The sequence below is a fragment of the Carettochelys insculpta genome, chromosome 13 (genome assembly GCF_033958435.1).
Source record: "Carettochelys insculpta isolate YL-2023 chromosome 13, ASM3395843v1, whole genome shotgun sequence".
Taxonomy (NCBI): Eukaryota; Metazoa; Chordata; order Testudines; family Carettochelyidae; genus Carettochelys; species Carettochelys insculpta.
The window spans coordinates 20964878-20979992 of record NC_134149.1 but is presented as its reverse complement, the minus strand read 5'-3'; positions in this window follow the sequence as shown (position 1 = coordinate 20979992).

Genomic DNA, 15115 nt, shown 5'->3' with positions numbered 1-15115 from the left:
AATCATAGAATCATAGAACAACGGAGCTGGAAGAGACCTAAAAAAGCCACCAAGTCCAGCCCCCTGCTCTAAGCAGGACCAAACCCATCAGATCAGCCCCGCCAGGGCTTTGTCGAGGTGAGACTTAAACACTTCCAGGGATGGAGACTCCAATACTTCCCTGGGTAGACCATTCCAATGCTTCACCACCCTCCTAGTGAAAAATTGGAGGCTATCTCTAAGGTCAATAAAGGACTGATACTTCATATTCATTATTTTGTCTGCACTGTTTAGACAAATAGAGATAGCCAGGGATAGGAACTAGCTATCATGCTTGCATAAGAAGATAACGTAAGAATGACTATATTGAGTCAGACCAATAGTCCATCAAGAACAGTATCTTGTCTTCTGACAGTGGTCAACACCACATACTTAAAGGGAATGAACAATACATGGCAGTCCTCAAGCAATGCCATCCCCTGTTGTCTAGTTTAAGCATTTGGCTGTCATAGGCATAGGGAACCCACTGCATGGGGCTGCATCCCAAATCATTTTGGCTAATACCTCCATGAGCTTGCCTAATTGTTTTGAACCCATTTACAGTTTTAGCCTTCACAAAATACCCTGCCAACAAGTTCCACAGGTTGACTGTGCATTGCATGAAGTACACCCTTTTGTTTGTCTGTTTCAAGTCTGCTGCCTATTAATTTTATTGGGTGACACCAGTTCTTAAGTTATGCAAAGTGGTAAGTAACATTCCATTATTCACTTTCTCTACATCATTCATAATTCTGTAGACTTCTATCATATTCCAGCTTAGTCATCTCTTTAGTCATTGTAGTGGTCCACCATGGTCCCAACAGGAAGTGATTTACTAGGTTTTGTTTGTAGCCAGGCCCACAGATGGCGTGGGGGACAAAAGGGACAGGTGCATAGGGATCCTAACAAAGGGATCCAGAACTCCAGCCACCACCACTGCTACTGTGGCAATGGTGGCTGGTGCTCTGGACCCCTTTGAAAAGCTTCCGTAGTGCTGTTCCGCTGCTCCACGTGGCTGACGGAGCAGGTGTGGGGCAGCCAATGCTGCAGTCTGAATGGTTCTGACTGTCATAGCTCCCGCCCCTTCCACTTTCGGCCTTGCCCCTTCTGAGCCAGACCCCACTCCCACTTTGCCCATGGTCTGTGGTGGCTGTCAGGCCTGCTGTGTGTAGCTAAATTCCTAGTTAGCTGTCATACATACTTCCCACCATCAGCACACACTAGCTCAGAAATCTTGTGCTTATTCCACTGCACACTAGGGCTCCGTGGATGAATACCAAGAGTAGCTCAAGTTATAGCACCAGGGTATTGCTAAACTGCATTCTCAAATATCAACCCAATGAACAATTACAGTCCCCTGGGAATTTCTCGCATTGTTTCCTCACATAATAAGTTGTCCTTTATGTTTAACTCAAGCAGTCAACATAAAATCCATATCAACAGCAAAATCCAAGGATGCCGTTCCTGCTCAAATTCCTATTAACTCTGTATTTCAAGCCTGTCTTACAGTAATTCTATACATCATTGTAAGGGTCTTGACAAAGGTGAAGTAACTTTAGAATAGACAGTGATAGTTTTTACTGATAATTATTTCTTTTGGAGAATTTGCCAATAAACACAACACATTTCAAATTATTTTCACTTTAAGTTTTTGGATTAATTTCAAACTCAAAACTCAAAATGTAACATAATGTGAAGGATCAAAATCCCTGAAAATATCCTGATAGCCATCTGTCAAGGGAAAGCAGAGGCTTGCCAGGTCCTAGCTGTCATGTCACATGAGGAGATGAGTTGAAGAAAGTGATGGACTCTTATTTTCTTTAGACTAAAGTTTGTGTTTCAAGTCTGATGGGCATACGTTAGTTTCAATAGTGCCAAGATCTCCTGCACTCCCAGACCCCAAGATTTCAGCCTTGAATAGTGGATAGTCAAAAATTCCTTGGTAGTGTGTAGACTAGAAGATTAGATTAGAAGTATGTAGAACAGAAGACTCTCCATCCACTGAAGACGTAAGTGAGTAAATGATTTTGAGCAGAAAGGGCCTGAGGTCCACCCCCAGTGTCAGCAAGAAGTTTGGAGAGGCCACAGTGTACAGTATAATAAAAACGAAGACATTTTGATGGGTTTGGATTTGTTGAGGTAGCATAAACAAGTAATAACAATAATCAATTGTGATTTAGCTGGCTTTAAATTAACAAAATGGATTTAGTGATCAAATGAATTGAGATCTTTCAACAATTAAGTCTATAACAAGTCATAAAATGGTTTTATTAATACCTAGCTACCATGACTTCTCACTTGCTTCCAGTATGATACTCACACTTTTTTGAGCTTCCAAGAGCTGAATATAGATTAAGTAATTTACAGAATCAAACATCATGCTGCATATAATTCTTCTGAAGAGATCTGAGCTCCGGCCCATGTTTGCAAGTTAACATTAGCATATTCTTTAAAAAGTGTAGACATGGAGAGACTACTGATTTCTTGTACAGCAAGGGTGACTGGCATGGATTATTAAGTACTGTTGAAAAAGACTATGATTAAGGTTTGTTGTATGTGAGCTCAGGTAACAAGTATCATGAATCCAGGAGTTCCAAAGAGAAACTACAAATATATTTCTTATGTCTTCTAGAAGTGTCTCTGTTTAAAACTTTCTCACAATAAAATGTTGATTTCTCCATTGCTTTCTGCATGAAGAACACCCCCTCTCTGCAAAAAAAAAAAAAAAAAAAAAAAAAAAAAAAAGTAGTTATATATGATTAATTTACCTGAAAGGGATGTGTATGTGTGCACGAGTGTGAGAGTGAACCTAATCTTTTACTGGGCTATAAACAATTTTAAGTACAAATGGAAAGTAATCAGTACTACTGAAGGAAGTGGTTGACTTTTAACATTTGGTCATTTTTATTTTTGAAAGGGTGCAGATGGAGATTAAGATGACAAAGAGAATGTCTTAGAGGACTGAAAACCACACTTATGCACAAATTAGCATTTGTAGAGGAATACCTCTATTTGTGAAGTTGTTAAAATTATTTAGATATAATCTTACAAGGAAATCTATATGAATGTTAGCAAGAAGATTCTTGCAAAGATCTGCTATAAAATTATTAAGAAAAGTGGCAAAACTAATCACTCAAGAAGTAATTTGTCATTAGACGAGCCAGGTGCAAGTGAAACACGGCACTTTTGAAGTGCTGCGGCCGGTGGCATACTAACGAGGCACCGAATATTCATTTCAGTGCCTCATTAGTATTCTTCGATTTGGCCATTAGCATGGCCATTTTGAAGTTTTTCATAAGTGTAGACATGGCCTATATGTTCATAGAATTTTCAAAGTATTGTGCAATGTTTTGCAATGAAAGATACAGGATGAAGATATTTTGTTTAAAATGATTATTCCCACTGTCTCTTATGGGTTTTTTTTAGCTAGTTTGATTGAGCAGGTATTAGATGCAGATGCTATACAACTATGCAAAACATCTATAGGATTGGTAACGAAAGAGCAGACAGCAACCAGCTGTCCATTATACATACATTTTTCTACTTTGCCCTTTTTGGAAATTAACTCTTTGTTTTGTGATACAGCTTGATCCAGTTTCAATTCTGTGGCAAGGGCCCTTCTTACCGAGACCAAGCTTTGTTCAGTCTCTCACCCCTTTCCCCTAGGGGCAGGGGTTTACACGTCCCTGGGGTAGGAAGCCCAGCCACTACTCCTAGAACTCCCTCCTTTGCTGTTCCTTATCTGCAGCTGGTATACCTTGCTCTGAAGTTCCACTCTCTGTCTCTCCTGCACCTCTCCAATTCCTCTTCTATTCTCTCCTCCCCTACCTTTCAACTGCGGAGGTTTCTAAAGGCCTCCATCAAGCTAGCAATGGGGAGTCAGTTGGCCCCAATCTGCCTGAACCAGGCCCCCCCCCGAGTTGCTACTGATTGCTGTGCTGCCTTCTGCTCCTATGTACCAGACCTTTTCCCCTCTTTGGGCTGCCTTTCTCCCATTCTCAAGGAGCCCTCTGGCTTGACCCTGCCATAAGGTCCAACATATTTTCAGAATGTGAGATTGAAACACTGATCTAAAGCCTCCTGTTGTTCTGCAGATTTCAGAGTTCTGATTTCCACAAAGGATTTACATTAGCTGGAGTAATGACTTTGTTTGGTCACCTTAGAGATTTAAGTAAGTTTCTAAATGTATGGATAATAAGCCTCCAAAATATCCAAAGGCTTGGTCTCAGTCACATATGGCAGAATCACAATAAAAGAAATCACATAAATTTGATGCAAGGTTTAGGGTTCTTGGGATAATGAGTACAGTATTTATAGTCCCTTCCAAATGAGGATCTCAAAGCATTTTATAAATGTTAATCCTTAGAATTGCCTTTGCAGTACATAAATATCACCCTCTTTTAAAGATTAGGAAAATGAAATACAAGGAGGATAAATTCCTAGAACAAGACACAGAGAGGTAGCCATGTTAGTCTCTATCTTTGCAAAACAAAAAAGCAGTCCTGTAGCACTTTAAAGACTAGCAGATCTGAAGAAGCGGGTCTGCCCCACGAAAGCTCACCACCTAGTAAATCATTTTGTTAGCCTGTAAAGGGCTAAAAGACTGCTTTTTTGTAAAGAGCAAGCCAAACAATGTAAGGAGCAGAGTAAGCAGTAGAACTCAGATCTCCTAACTGCCGATATCTTGATCTAACTACCATATTTTGGTACTTACATTAAGTTGCAACCACATGTTGTTAGGCTAACCTCCTCTCCCTAGATAGCTGCTGAGTGTAGGAATACTTAGGAAAATCTAAAATCTTGAAACCACTTTAATTTGTTTAAAAAGTTACTACTGCATGGGAATGAGGGAAAACTGCTCAGGGAAGTGAACCAGCTGCTCTACTGGACAAATGACAATATGCTCTCACTAACAAAATCTATTGTGCCAATATCAAAAAGTTCATTTTAAATCAATTCTTTTGCATCTGGTAACTAAAAGAGATTTTTAGTGTTGGTTTATCCCCCATTTTTACCTTCATGTTACAACCTACTTTACATGCTTGATGTGGAGAAAAATGCTGAGGATTACTGTATGTTTTTACTGAGCCACTTGAGAACAAGATCATATCCATGACCGATAATGATATCTTTAACTGAATAATCTGTAAAAGATGTGGGAAAGCCACAGTGCTGTTGCTCAGTGCCTAACCCTATGTCTCTTTTGCCAGAAAAGAGAAGACCTGCAGCAAAAGCTTAGAAGGTAATTCAAAACTTTGTTTGAGTTAGTTTTATTTATGTGACTTCTATAACAATAACTAAGAAGCAACGTAATTCATGAGCTGAAACATCTGTTCCAAGGCCTCTTCATAAGCATGGTTTTCTGGAATATCCCTTTAGAAATGTGTGTGTTTTTTTAATTTGTTAAAACAAGTCATGTCTGCCCACCCTCATATGTCCTGTTTGATTGGTTTCTTTCCAAGTATGACACGATCATTCTCCATGTGGTTTAAATCAGGGTGAGGCTTTTTGCAATTCTGTGGCAAAAAAAGGTAAGTCATAAGAAAGCCAACCAACTGCATTCGCATGTTTAACAATACCACAGATGCAATTACTTAATTCTACAGATTGGAGCCACATTAAGAAAAACCACAGATCAGATCCTGTAATGGCCTGTGAAATATTTCCCACATCATGAGAGCTGTCAGTACATTCCTTTGCCTCTCCAGTCCTTTAAGAGTTAATTTATGTTCAGAATTCGTAAACATCTTTGATGCTGCCGCTTAGTCAATGAAATGGTAAATGTTTTGGCAGCAGCCAAATGTGTTTAAGCTGCTTTCATCTGGTAAGTACATTTCAGGCTACCTAAGCTTTCATGTCTCAAGTTCTGAAACGATTATGTAATTTACTGCTGTCATTTACAGATGCCTCCAAATTCACATAAATTGAAGAGAGTATAATTGAGAAATTGCAGAGTTAATTAATACATCTGAAGGACTGAATATCTTCTATTGACAGCAATGGTAGTAACTGCTGAGAACTTCAAGAACATGATTATTACAACAAACTATGGGCCTTATTCACAAATGGCTGAATCTTGGTCCCATTTAAGTGAATGGGAAACAGCGAATTCTGTGAAACTAGGACTGACTTAAAAAGGAACAAAACTTGTTCAGGCAGACACAGGTCCACAAAAAGAAGGAGATGCCCTGAATATTTTGTCCACAGATGTCTGTGAAAAGGTGGCTCTAAGGCTAGTCTAGGAAACTTTGGTATAAATATAAAAATTATTAGCATTTACCATGGGAGAGGACCTCTCGGGCATGTCACAAGGGAATCGTGTGTGACTACATACCAGAAACTATGATAGTTTGTAAATTTTAATAAGAAGACTGGCATGAACTGAGAACATTGTCATAAAGTAGCTCAGAAACCTGTCAGTAGGTTTAACCATGTCACAGGCCCAGAGTCCATTTTTACAGATTGCCAGCAAAATTCCATGTCAACATTTCTATGAGGCCAGATACTAGCACTGGAAAGGATCTTTATAGCTTGGCATTGTTTGCTGCCCTCAGAAGAAGAACAGTATGATGAGGTGGGAGAAGCAGAATAGCACCACAGCTTAATGGATAAAAAATATGGGTAAACTATTTTTAGATGAAAGAATTCTGCTTATATTAAGCTCAGACCCAAATTTTAAAAAGCAAGACTAAGCTGAAGGGAAACGTGAAAAGATTTTAGGAGAAAAATATGTATGTGATTTTTTAAAAGCAGAATGTTAAGCATGTATCTATTTGCAGGCCTACATGGAGTAAAAACAACAACCAGCATCCACTCCCACTGAAGCTGATCGGCTTTTACCAAACAGTTTAAACAACTGCAGGATTGGGTGCTATGAGGCAAATTCAGAGGTGATGTAAGTGGCATTGTGAACTACATATTGGCTAGCTGGAGTACGTAAATGCAAGTGAGGGTATGTCTATACTTACAGGAAGATCAATGCACTGGTGGTTTGACTTAGCATGTCTAGTAGGGATATGCCTCATGCTAAATCAAACTGTCATAGTGTTGCTGTCAACCTCAGTACTCTTGGCAGTTGCAAGGAGTAAGGGAAGTTGATGGGAGGATTTATCCCATTGACCTCCCACTGTGTGAACAGCAGCAAAAATCAATTTTAGATAGGTTGAGTCCAGCTATACAATTCTCGTAGCTGGATCTGCATATCTAAAATTGATTTTACCTCCTAGTATAGACTTGGCCGGAGTGTAACTCACACGCATAGAGTATTGTTTTAGCAACACCCATCTTCTTTTAACACTTTTGGTTGGCTGCTTTATTGTCTAAGTCCTTGCCCTTCTGCATGGATCTCTGAATGTGGTTCTCTACCTTTGCCAGACTACTCTCCTCCTTTCAGGACTCTGTTTTTTTTGTATACCACCAAGTTTCATCACACTTAGAAAATACTCAAAGATAACCATAAAATTATAAAAGTGTCAAAGCACACTATTACTTAAAAATGGCTTACTTTCTCATTTTCACCGTATAGTTATAAAAAATCAACTTGAATATAAATATTGTACTTATATTTCAGTGGATAGCATATGATGATGGTGATTTCTTATTGGTGATCATGGTCATCTTCCACGGGAGTTATGGATCCTCATATGACAGATAAGCCTTCTCCTTGAACTACAAGTTCTGTTACGATGAGGATAGATATTTCCAGGCACAGCAGGAGGCTGTTGACTATTATTGGAAACCAGCCTCTCCTTCCTCCTTTAGCTCTTGTCCTCCTCAGCTTGTTGGTGGGCAAGTTCAAAATGCAGAGGACCATTACCTAGAACTTATTTCCATTTTGAGTGATCCTAAGCGAGTGTCTCCCAAGTATCAATGTCAATATTGCACTTCTTTAAGTTATGCTTCAGCAAGTCCTTATACGGATTCTATCATCCTCTAGTGGTACCCTTCTTTCAGCTGAGAGAACAGGACTTGTTTTGGCAGGTGATTGTCAGGCATCCAGAAAACATGACCAGTTCAGTGGAGTTGCTGACAGATGATCATTGCCTTGATACTGGTGGTCTTTGCCTCTTCCATAACACCAATGTTGGTGCACCTGTCTTCCCATTTGATCTTCAAGATCTTGTGCAGACAGCATTGGTGATGCCTCTGAAGGACTTTCAAGTGCTGCTTGTAGGTTGTTCAAGGTTTCAGACTCATACAACAATGTTGGGAGAATAATGGTTTGATAAACAAGAAGCTTGGTGTCAGTTTGAATGTCATGATTTTCAAAAACCCTGCGCTGTAAATGAGCAAAGACTACACTGACACAGCTCAGAGGTTGTTGGATTTCCACATTGATATCTGCCTTGGATGAGAGATGACTTCCAAGGTAGAGGAAATGGTTGACATTCTCCAGTACTTCTCCACTGATTTCAATGGATGGAGCATATGGGTCCTCATTTGGAGGGGGCTGATGGAGCACTTTAGTTTTCCCAATGTTGAGCATGAGACCAAGATATGTGTAAGCATTGGCAAACGTACTTAAGATAGTTTGAAGATCTTTCTCAGAGTAGGCAAAAACTGCATTGTCATCAGCATACTAAAGTTCCATGATAGCTGTGGTGGAAATCTTACTCTTAGTTTTCAGCCTGCTAAGCCTGAACAGCTTTCTATCCATTCTTTAAATGATTTCAATGCCATCTGGGAGCCTCCCAGCAATAAGGTAAAATAATTACAGCAATAAAAACTGTAAACATGGTTGGGGCAATAATGCAGCCCTGTGTGACTCCTGTTTGTCCTTTGAAAGATTCACTGTGGGAACCAGTACTGCTCAGAACATCTGATGAAGTGAGTCTGTGCTCACGAAAGCTCATGCTCAAAACTTTTCTGTTAGGCTATAAGGTGCCACAGGACCCTTCGTTGCTGCTCAGAACAGTCACTTTCATGTTGTTGTGAAGCAGCTTTAGGATATTGATATATTTATCAGAACATCCAATCTTCTAAAGTACAATCCAGAGGGCTCAGCCATTCATTAAATCAAAGATTACAGTTAGATCAATGAAAGCCATATACAGTTGTCAGTTTTGCTCTCAACACTTTTCTTGCAGCTGCCATGCTTTGAAGATCACATCCACAGTTCCAGGACATGGTTGGAAACCACTCTGTGACAGGTAAAATTTCCTCTGAAAAGTACAGAAGGTGAGTTGCAAGGATTCATACCACAACTTTGCCTACAGTGGCAAGGAGAGAGTTTCCCAAGTTCACTTTACCCCTTTTCTTGAAGAGAGTGACAACCATGGCATCCCTCATTTCACTGGGTATATCCTCCTTTATCCAGATTTTAAGAATGAGCAGGTAAAGCTGTTGAATTATCTGGGGGCCACCATCTTTAAAGATTTAAGAGGGGATCCCATCTGGACCTGCTGCCTTGTTCTTCATCTGCTTAATGGTATTGTACACATCATGCAAATTGGGAGGGTCTTTGCGCTCATTGCAAAGAGGTCATTGGGGGAATTTGCTCAAGGACTTCATCTGCAATCATGGAGTTACAGTTAAGAAGATCTTTAATGTTCTTTCCAGAGAAAATTGATGGCTTCATTGACCTTCAGAAATGTGGTTCCGTCCTTAGAGTGAAGATGATTCATGCCATAATAAACTGGCCAGTAGAGAGCCTTAATGGCACTGAATAAACTATGTATCTTGTAGATGTATGTGAGACGTTGAAGTTCTTGCACTTTCTCAGTCCACCATTTGTTCTAGAGTTTTCTGATTTTATGTTGGACTTCCACCCTCACACTAGCATGAGCTTCTCTCTGTGTATTACAATTCATGCTGTTCTGCCAACCTCAAAATCCTATTCTCTTCTCACTGATGAGTTGCTCAACTTCAACATCTTTCTCATCAAATCAGTAGTGATTTTTTCTAGTTTGGTAGCCTATGGTTTTCTGATAGGCACTGATGATTATTGATTTCAGCTGGCTCTAGTGTTCCTTGAATTCTTCTCGAAACTCTGGTGGAAGCTTTTCTTCTCAAACTACTTGGAAGTTGCCATGCTTCATGGGGTCCTTCAGATCTTGAACCTTCATCTTGCACCTGACCTTCTTCTTTTGCAGCCTCCATATGGGTACAGTTTTAATTTTCATTGTGGATTGAATGAAATGATGATCAGTCCAGCAGTCATCAGCACCTGTCATTGCTCTTGTAAGAAGTACATCACTGAGATTTCAGACATGAACTATGACAGTCAAGAAAGTGCCAGTGCTTTGACTATGGATGTCTCAGTCTGTGGCCTTGGGCATGTTGCATAACCAACTGGGTTTTTTTTTTCTTCTATAAAATGGGGTAATTTGTACCTATCTCACATAGGCTTTACAAAGATTTTAACTGACTTTTTTCTGAAAACTGAAAATGTTAAACAATTTTCGATTTATTGTCTCTGTTCTTGTGTTGTTTGCTTGTTTTGTCAAAAACGCAGCCACAATTTTGACCAACATTAAAAATTTCAGTGAAAAATTTCATTTTGTTAAAGCAAAAGTTTTGACAAACAAGCTGTATAGTTGCAATATGATTGTTTTTTAAATTCCACCTTAACCATTGCAACAGTCAACTGATGCTCTCTTCCAAAGCCCACTTTACTGTGCCTACCTGTAAGTGTGACTATTTTAGGGAGTAAAGGCACTTTGAAGTAGCTTGGGCACTTTGAAGTGCCTGCGGCTACATGATATGCCGGCACTTCAAAGTTTGACACTTGGAAGACGCTGCGGAGGAGAATTTGCAGATGTATATGCAGCACTTCATTAGTAATTTCCCATTGCCCTGATTACCATGCCCCCTTTGAAGAAGGGGGCAAATATAGACATAGCCATAAAGTTATAACAACACTACTTTTCTCCAGAATCTTTCATTCACGGATCTCAAAGCACTTCACGAAGTCTTACCAACACTATGAAGTAGGTTTCAATATTTCCATTTTTACATATGAAGAGTTAGTGACCTGCTCAAGGTCACATGGAGTGAGAACAGAAACTCTGGAGCCCAGTCGTTTGCTTTCCCCACTGGATACTGCTTCCTCCAGTATTTAAATATCCGTTTACACTAATTGGGCTCAATCTGTAGCCCCACAGCAGCCTTGTTGTGCATCTCTGATCAAGAGGTATTGCCAGATCAAGCAACAAGCTGTGGATTTTCCCAGTGTCAGGAAATACATAGCAAAAAGCCAGCATGATGGACGCTGTGCTACTCCCTCCTAGTCACCGGCATAGTGGGTATGGCTGGAGTCCTTTGTGCTTTGATAAGCAGTGGAGAGGCAGCCAGGGTACACTTCAGAGACGTCTAGGTACCACAAAGCTCTGACCAGAAAAAACAGCTCCTCTGTGTGTCCCCCAGTCTTTGATGTCTCTAGTGGAGTCTAGATGCAGGAAAGGACTCAGCACGTTGCTTGTGGGGGGGGGAGGGGCAGGGGGGTTAAGGAAACCAGTAAGCGATGTCACTGCCCATGGGCTCATTGGTAAATATTATTAGTAGGAAGAGGCTCTTAGGTAGAGAGCACGACTAAATGCTTGTTTTCCCCTGACCCTCACTGTCTCATGTAAGTAAAGGTAGGGCATCCAGATACGTTCTCAGGGATACCAAAAATTGAAAAGTATGTGGATCCTTCACCTTCTTTGAACACTGTATACACTTACGTAAAGAGGATTGCAAAGTGTCATGCATCGTGTGTGATACTCAGGCATTTAGGAACTCTAGCCATGCACTCCCACAACCCAACTGCATCTTCAGGCAACCAGATGAGCTGTAGATGGGGTTGCTGTTCCTCTTGCTAGGAGCCATGCTGGCACCTTGTCTGCAAGCTCCCTCCTTGCTCACTGTTCCTGCTCCTGGATTGCAGAAGGGAAAGACCAGCCAGGCAGTAGGTGCCAGGAGCTGCTAGGGGAGTCCATGGCCATAGATCATAGAACATGGGATTGGAAAAGGCCTCGAGAGATCATTAATTCTAGTCACCTGTACTCGTGTTAGGACCAAGCACCATTGAGACCATGGGAGGGTAATAAAATGGCAGCAGTTTGGTGACAGGCTGCTACTACTATATTTACTTGCATTTTTGCAGGTACCGGTGATTGCAGATCCCATTGACCAAAAATCATCACTCTCAGGCAGTAGGAGATATGGGAAGGAGTAAGGATTGGGCCACCACTTTTCACACTCCTGTTGGACACGAATACTGTTCTGCAGCCAATGGGAGCTTCAATCACCATTGCCTGCAGAAGTTCAGGTAAATAAAGTGGCAGCAGCCAGCCAGGAGCTAACCCCAGGGAACAGCATGTGGCCCATGGGCCAGTATTTGCACACCCCAATCTAGACCATCTAAATGGTGTGGACACAAAGTAAAGGAACTCACTGCTGGTCCCATTAAGTTTCTGGTCTCTCACTAAGTCCCAAAGTGATTCCAGGTATCAACCTCCAAGCAAGGCTCAAGGCACAGTCCTAGAAAGTGTTCAGAAACCACAGACCTTCTATTCCTGACACCCTAGGACCCAGCCAATCCCAGAAATCTCAGCACTATTCAGACACCCCATGTCCTATCCAAACCCCCTCCAAAACCCCAAAATGAATTCAACCAACTAACCCAGCAACTCCAGACAACCTCTAGTATCTTCCTATCTACCCACAGCACTTAAACTCCCTAGTACTTACTCACCTACATCAAGTTGTCAGATATTGTTTATCTCAATAGTATACTAACAGCACTTCATAGGACAGAGTACTAGCTATAAGTAGAAGTTTAATATATGCAAATTATCCACAGATCTGCAAATAAGTTCATTAAAATTATATAAAACATCACACATGAAGCTGCACAACACTTAAGTGTTGGATATAGATATAATTGAACTAACTGTATATGCAAACAAGACATGGGTCCACAAAAGCCAATTAAGACATTTTGTTATACTGTATTTAAAAATATACCTATACGCACTATAGGATGGGATTTACAGTACCAAATTTGAATTCCTTTAAGACATGGTTCCACTGAGATCTTGTAAGTCCATAAACACTGAGTATTTCTTATGGGCAATTTTAGCCTAGTGTCATCATTGCAAGTAGTTTTTTAAAATCACACACGTGACTTTTTACAGCATTGGTTGTCTAGGACAGCTGTGGCTTTGTTTTAAGGGGGATGGGAATAAAAGCTTGAGTTTTAAATGGGGTTCAAACTAGTTCACCATCCCTACTAAAAGCAAAAGGTGTTATAACCTTTTGGCTGTGATTTATTGTTAGAGTGCGTACAAATTTTGAAAAATCTCAGGAGGTCTGTAAACTGCAGATGTAACCATAGATTAATGCCCATAATCCCTGGTAATAGTTCTGCCCTAACACTTTAGCTATAAGTAAAAAAAATAGTTTCTCAACTACTATTTGTAATACTGGTTTCATTGTATTTTATGGTACTTTTGTGATTTTCAGTCATTCCCATGGTAGTTTGAAACTAAACAATTTTGATGATTGAACTCAGCTGGTTTTCACCGCCAGACTGTAGAAGTTTTATTTTATTTTATTTTATTTTATTTTATTACATACATACATACATACATACCCACCCCTCATGCTGCCTATAAATCTTGAAAAAATGCAAAGGAAAAAGAAAAGACAAGAGAAGACAAGAAACTGACTTGACTGTTCAAGATTTTCCCACTACTGTGGATCCATTTGGAAATTTTTATCCATTGTCAAGTGTTTGACAATAGATCATAGTGCTACTGATCTAGCATCACACCTGCTACTCCACACTTGCCAAGACCATTTTGGGGGGAGAGGCGCCTCCTGTTTCTTTTTCCCCTTGACTACATCAGACATAACTTACTCTTTCTTCTTACACTGAAAAGTTGCCAGTTTTCAAGTGTCTCTCGTTAACTTTTAAAACCTATGTTCTGCTAAAGAGAAGTTATTACTTTTTTCCTGGCACTGACTGAAATTGCAATGTCCACATAAAGGCATACAATCTTAATAACAACTCAAAGCAGTCTGGGAAACAAATGCTAAACATGACACATTAAATCAAATCTTTGTGCGCAGGAGTTTTAAGTTGTAGATACCAGTGTGTGCTTTTAAAATGCTGAATAGTAAAGCTGTTTAAAACAATAACTTATAAGAGTCCAAAACAGGAGAAAAGGTATTTACAGTAGAAGCTATTTTAAAAGAGGTAGCTTTTCATAATAGTTTAAACAGATTACAGAAATGTCAGGACTTTTGTGCCTCATCTTTGGGCAACTCACTCAAATTCTCTGTGCTTCAGTACTTATGTAGTTCACAAGGTTGTTGTGAGGTTAAATTACTTAATATTCATATTGTCTTAGGAGATCCTTTGCTGAAAAGTGCTAAATATAAAGTATCTGTATTAGTCAAATATGATTAGAATATAATTTTAACGTAATTTGAAACAATCAGATTCTCAAAATTCCAAGGTGCAAAATTTCTGACTTCTCTTCAAGGATGACATTAAACTTTATCTTGAAAGAGCCAGTCCCCCTGAAATCCCTATTTATAGAACCCATTACTACCTTTTCATTTAATAACCAAATTTCTTCAAGGCATTTGTCTTCACTAAGGACCAAAGGCCAGATTTTTTTCTCTTTTCAAATATAACTTCAGAGTAACGCTATTGGTGTCAGAGTATTTGACATCAGAATTTGGCACTATGTCCGAGAACGAAATCCAAAAGCTAACCTCTTCTGGAGGTATCCATGTACAATAAAGCTTCTTAAATTTTTAATGGCCATTTACAGGTTGAAAGTTTCACTCCAATACATTGTTTTCCCACTGTTATGCTGAGGTAAGTAAAACAGGAAATCTCCCTTCTGTAGCATTTCCCATTGATGGTCAATATCAAAAGAATCCTTTTTCTGACTTAATGCATGGCAAAAAAAAAAAAAGCATTAATAGGAGGCACCACAGCCCAAATTCTATGCTTATTACACCTGCGCAACCCTAGTGCAACTGAGAAAGAATTTGGCCTCCTACCTCCACTCTGGGAGTCAAAGATTTGCAATGATGCCCTCTCAGGGCTGGGAGAAGGGCTGGAACATAACACCCTAATTAAATCTGATGCAACTCATTT